Source organism: Triticum dicoccoides, chromosome 1A (assembly GCF_002162155.2).
Source record: "Triticum dicoccoides isolate Atlit2015 ecotype Zavitan chromosome 1A, WEW_v2.0, whole genome shotgun sequence".
In the NCBI taxonomy this organism is placed as follows: Eukaryota; Viridiplantae; Streptophyta; class Magnoliopsida; order Poales; family Poaceae; genus Triticum; species Triticum dicoccoides.
The window spans coordinates 3658024-3664209 of NC_041380.1; the positions used below are offsets into that span (position 1 = coordinate 3658024).

A 6186-nucleotide genomic window follows, 5' to 3' on the forward strand; every position below is an offset into this window, starting at 1 on the left:
ATTGGGGGAAATTACCATTTGCTCACCGGCACCTTCCCCTTGCAGTCATCGGTGCGTCTGTACCCCTTAGTGTTGGCGTCAGCGGTGAAAGGAACATCCTTGTCGGAGCTAGAGCCGTCAGAGAGGTCGGACTCCTCATCGGAGGAGATGACACAAGTCATGCTCCGGGCCGCACGCAACTACGCCTTGGCATACGGGCTGCCTACGATTTCGCCGCCTCCTCCGCGCTAGCCTTGCGCTTTTACTGCTCAATGGCGAGCCAGAGGGCTTTGGTGTTTTTGTGGCGGAGTCGCCATGTGTCGGTCTTCATCGACGTGAGGGAGCGGCAGAGCACTGTCGCGAGGAGCTAGTCCTCTAGATCCACTGGCGCGCACGCACGGTCCCGGCGTGCGGCCAATGCATCCCCACCGCTGCCACCTCCTTTGCCTGCTGCCATTCGGTGGCATGCAAAACATTCCTCCGATTCGCGTGTCCATGTCCTGGCCAGCACCGGCACGGGCACGAGTACCTAGTGGTGGTGCGTCCTGCTCGCTACGTGTGTGGTCTAGCCTCTAGCCTCTAGTTATATCTAATCTGGCCGGTGCGTCCTGCTCGCTGCGTGGCAGTGGAGATCAGTGGCGGTACCGTGCACACTGTTAGAAGGGATAGAGGGATTGGCGGAATATGATGGATGTATTATTGAGCCTCGAGAGCGAGTATATATTGAGTGCAAGACTTGGAGGGCAAGAAGCCTCTCTGGGAGATAAGGTAGGAGACAAATTACAAATCCTAGACTACCAAATACATGTATCCCAAATATATCTCTAACATCCCCCGCAGTCGTAGTGGTAGCGTTGCGAACAACGGGAGCGTCGCAGACGATCGGACTAGAAACGTGTGGGTGTTGCCAGCACCAGGCATGCGTAGATGGACAAAGACGAAGTTGATGAAGCGCCGCACCAGGCTTCCCAGGCCAGGGACACGCCGTGGACGAAGGCACGCATCGGTGTCGCCAGCACGAAGGAGGTGGAGGGGCGGCTGTGGTGACTACGAGGGTAGCGGCGGCGGCAACTGAAGAAGAGCGGTGATGTGGCCGACTCGAGCCTGACGCAGCCGGCTCGAGGCAGCCGACGATCCTGATGTAGCCGGCTCAACACAGCTGGGGACGAGGCTGGCGAGGCAGACCGCGGGGCCGCCGTGCAGATGCGACGGAGGCAGGTGGTGATGGAGAGTTCCCAGTCGGATCGGGGCGGCGACGGCCGGCGCAGGGTGATGGCCGCTGCAGGGCGAGGCCGGGTAGATGTGCGGATGATGGTCGTGAGGGGCCGCCTGCCGCGTGTGGCCGCCGGGTCAGTGCAGGAGCTGGCCGATTGCACCGGTGTTGAAGTAGAGACGCATGGAGCTTAGATCGGAAAACCAAAAAGAAAAGCGTCAATCAAGGTGACCGGTGGGAGAGAGAAAAACCCAGAGCAAGGGCTCGGGAAAAAGACTCTCTAGGGCAGCCGGTCAACATGAGCGGCGGACGAACCCTAGGTACGGGCGATGCGCAGGGCGGACGCGGCGGACGACGGCTAGAGTTGGATCGGTTAGGCTGATACCATGTTAAAAGGGATAGAGGGATTGGTGGAATATGATGGATGTGTTATTGAGCCTCAAGGGCGAGTATATATTGAGTACAAGACTTAGAGGGCAAGAAGCCTCTCCGGGAGATAAGGTAAGAGACAGATTACAAATCCTAAACTACCAAATAAATGTATCCCAAATATATCTCTAACACACACAATGCTAGATGGAGGTTTGTCCAGCAGATCCGGGTGAAAAACTTTGCTCTTGGCTAGTTTCCAAGGCCGGCGATGGCAACGCTCTTCCGTTTCATCCCCTTCTTGAAGGAATTGCCGTGGAGAAGCTCCAGACCACTACCTCCGTGGAAACCCTAAATCAGTCGATCGGATGACGACGGGACTAATGTGTCGCTCCCCGCTTGGGGGCGTCATTCTTGGAGGTGTGTGCGTTCTTTGAGGGGGTGTCACTCTTGTGTGGTATCATCATAATGATATAGGAACCTTCAATTCCCATTGCCCAGACCTTACATAATCGTATGTGCGCACTCTTTTAATTCGACCGGGCACCTTTTTATACCATGAGTGTTGTACCAATTGGAGCACCACTTGAAATATAAGTTGATAGAGTTGGCATAAGAGGAAACAACAATTATGAACTAACAATTGTAAGTGAGGCATGAAAGTTATATAATGACACGAGAACCTTGATTTTCCTTTGCCCAAACCTTGCACAACCCTATGAGTGCACTATTTTTTATTGGAGTGAGCACCTTTTACCTTGAACTCCCATCTCTCTTTCTCTCATCCCTTTGTGTGTGTGTGTATGTGTGTGTGTTGGTTAGTTGGACTGATTAGGATTTAATCTAGACGCCAACACTTGATGTGATTAAGACCGCTTGAAACATACCCCTCGCAGTGATCTAGTATCCTCATACCTCTATAATGACACATAACCTTTATTTGTCATTGCCTAAACCTTTACACAACATGTATGTGCACTCTTTTTATCGAAGTGGGCACCTTTTATACCATGAACTCCTGACCTTTCTCTCTTTCCACGTCAGTATCCCATCTCTCTCTCTCTCCACCTGTGTGTGTGTGTGTGTGTGATGGTCCGAGTCGGATTTAATCTAGGCGGCAACACTTGATGTGGTTAAGGCCACTTTGAAATATAAGTTGATAGAGTTGGCATAAGACGGACAACAATTATGAACTAATAATTGTAAATGAAGCATGAAAGTTATATAATGACACGAGAACCTTGATTTTCCATTGCCTAAACCTTGCACAACCCTATGTGTACACTCTTTTTATTGGAGCGGGCACCTTTTATACCTTGAACTCCCATCTCTCTTTCTCTCATCCCTGTGTGTGTGTCTGTGTGTGCGTGTTGGTCTATAGACTGATTAGGCTTTAATATAGGCGCCAACACTTGATGTGGTTAAGGCCGCTCGAAATATGCCCCTCGCGGTGATCTAGTATCCTCGAATCTTTATAATGACACGATAACCTTCATTTGCCATTGCCTAAACGAGACACAACATGTATCTACACTCTTTTTTATTGAAGTGGGCACCTTTTATACCATGAACTCCCGACTTCTCTCTTTCCACGCCAGTATCCCATCTCTCTCTCCACCTGTGTGTGTGTGTGTCATGGTCCGACTAGGATTTAATCTAGGTGCCATCACTTGATGTGGTTAAGGCCACTTGAAATATAAGTTTATAGAGTTGGCATAAGAGGAAAGAACAATTATGAACTAACAAGTGTAAGTGAAACATGAAACCTATATAATGATATGAGAACCTTCATTTTCCATTTCCCAAACCTTACACAATCCTATGTGTGCACTCTTTTTTTATTGGAGCGGGCACCTTTTTTTTTACCTTGAACTCCCATATCTCTTCCTCTCACCCCTTCGCTGATCCGCAGCATGGATCCACGCCGCCACGCTCGCGGGTCGTCCTCCGTGGCCGCTTCGTCGAGCCGCCGCCACTCAGCCGATCCGCTCGCCGCCGCGCCCCCACGCGTTTTGCGGACTTCCCAGACCTCCCTCAGCCGCGCCATGACGAGGACCTACATGGGCGTCCGACAGCGGTCATGGGGGGCGTGGGTGGCCGAAATCACCGTCCGCAAGACCGACATGTGAAAGTGGGTCGATTCCTTCAACACCGCCGAGCTCGCGGCCATGGAATACGACCGGTGGCAGGTCTAGTTCCACGGCCGCGACGCGATGCTCAATTTTCCCATCGGCACGCGGCTGGTCAACCTTGTCCTGTCGGAGCCGGGGGTGGTGTCCGCTCGAATGGCGCGGGAAGACCGGGCGGCGAGGGAGCACCTCGAGGCCGAGGCCGCCGTCGAGGCCTACATGGATGACCTCTGCTGGCAGTAGCTGGAGCTAGTGGAGGCGAGCGAGCGATCTTCGTCGTCAATGACGGCGAAGTTATCGTCATCTCCGACGACGAGGGTAGCAAGGCGGGCGGCGAGGAGGGCGGCAAGGAGGGCGGCGATGACAAGATCGACGTCGAGGAGTGGCGGAGTGTCTTCCCCGGCGATGACGACGACGACACTGGCCCGGTCCCAACTCTCACCGAGGGTGACCTCGCCGGGAAGGATTGGCTCAACCTCGACTTCGGCCGAAAGTAGTTTAAGTTTAGTTTTAGTTTAAATTATGTTTAATGTTCGGTTGCGAGAACTTTATGTTTTGAACTTATGTTTAAATGCATCATCTTTCGGTTCAAATTTGATTGAATTTGTGCAAATTTAGTTATACTGTGCTAACTTTAGGGGATCGGCTAGGTGCGGCGAAATTTTAGTGATTATATATACTCCACTAAGGTATATACTCCGCTAACTTTTAATGGATCGGTTAGACTTTTCCTTATATTTCTTTACGAAGGAAATACATACCAACTTGCACTTTTTTTGGGTTCAATGTAACCAAAAGTTTACCCATAACATGTGTACGCAGAATCATAAAATTTTCTAACTCTCTCACTCTACTTTATCATTTTTCAGATGGCACCATCGAGCAACTAAACAGAAAATAGCAGTCATTACCACTAGCATTTACAACGAAAAATGATTTTACTCCATTTGTAGGCCGTGCTTGTGTAATATAGTCAGAAAGGGAAAACGTTCTATATTGAAATGTGCTTTGCTGTCGAATGGCACATGTAAAAAGAAAGAAACGTGCTTTGCAAGGTTGGTTCGCCAGATCAAGCCAAGAAGTAAACCCACGGGTTCGCTATACCTGCTACTCCTGTTGATGTGGAAGGCTAAAACGAACGACCCGTGGCCTACGTCCTGGAATCCTGGGATCAGAGATTACCTGACCTATTCTGACAGTGCTAGTACTTTCTATTTCTTTAGCGAATCTTGACTCTTGAGGCGGTCCGTGATCCCACCAGAGTACTATATAACAACTAGCCTCTCATCTCACACTTACAAGTGGGTCCCCAGCTTACCACATAGTCAGAGAGATGTGGTTATTTAACCCAATCCTTCGACGAGTATCTCGTGGACGGAACAGTTTCCTTGGAGACTTGCGACAGGTTCAGTTTTCGTTGCTTCAGTTATAGCTTCAGGTCAGTTTCTCAATCTATTCTTCAGTTATAGCTTCATGTTCAATTTCGTTTGCTTCAACATGGGATGAACCTTGCTTTGCAGCTGCTCTCGCCAATGCTCCAGCGTGCGCCAGGCCTTTGGCTCGGTTGCGGACCATGCGAGGTGTAACAATCAAGGCGCTGAAACAAGAGAACAACGAACAGATGTACACTTTTTTCTGTAGCTAAACTGGAGATCCCGCATCATACCTGAGGCTGAGGATATGACACTCAAGGCTTCAACATCTTCACCAGCACTCCAACAGGATCCATGGTGCCTGCAAATGCATCTTCAGCCCTAGCAATACTCAGCATGGTCGAACTTCTGCTTCCATTGCTTGCACGGCCAGCTCGAAAAACTTCCATTCGAGCAACTAAGGGCTGTAGTACTAGTAGCAGCGAGCAGCAGCAACGATAGGAAGATGTTTCATCAAGGTCTGCAGCCTTGGTCGAAGTAGATGCCTTTTCTTTAGACTAGGAGCAATAAATATCACTAAGAGAACAGCAAGAACACGCCATGAGATGTAAATATGACAAATTCAACGAAGATTGGAAGTGAAATAAATTCAGCGCATCACGGTTTGCTTCTGTCGCGTAATTCAACAGGTTATACTCCCAAATCAAAATCGAGCCTCTATAGAACGCAGCTCTAAATCCAGAATAGGACAAATTGACAAGGAGTAGGAATACATGCCAGTTCATGCACTGGTAGTAGTAACTAGTACCTCGTCTCCGCATGGTCTTCTGTGATGCGCTGCCGTTGAGCGAACAGGCCGCATGCACAAACCAAGCGCGGGGCATACCTGCTCGTCGAGCTCGTGGACCAGTCCAGAACTCATTCTTCAAAAACACGCTTCTTTCTCGTGATAGTGTAACAGAGTATATAGTATTACAAGACAGCAGTAGCCTTTCAAGTTTCAACACCAGTTACCACTTACCACATAGGAAGGGACGCGAACATTTTGACCAATAGTGAAATCGTAAAGAGGAGCAGCCATCCCTGTAATACTGCCTTTTGTCCATACCTCGTTGTATGTACC

At 49.8% G+C, this 6186-nt stretch overlaps 1 long non-coding RNA gene across 1 annotated transcript; it reads left to right on the forward strand.

Annotated features, from left to right (window-relative positions):
• The first annotated feature begins 5031 nt into the window (after positions 1-5031).
• Positions 5032-5734, forward strand: LOC119352931. The gene is made up of 2 exons (XR_005170364.1): positions 5032-5128; positions 5211-5734. It is a non-coding gene; the product is annotated as an uncharacterized LOC119352931 (long non-coding RNA).
• The last annotated feature ends 452 nt before the right edge of the window (positions 5735-6186 follow it).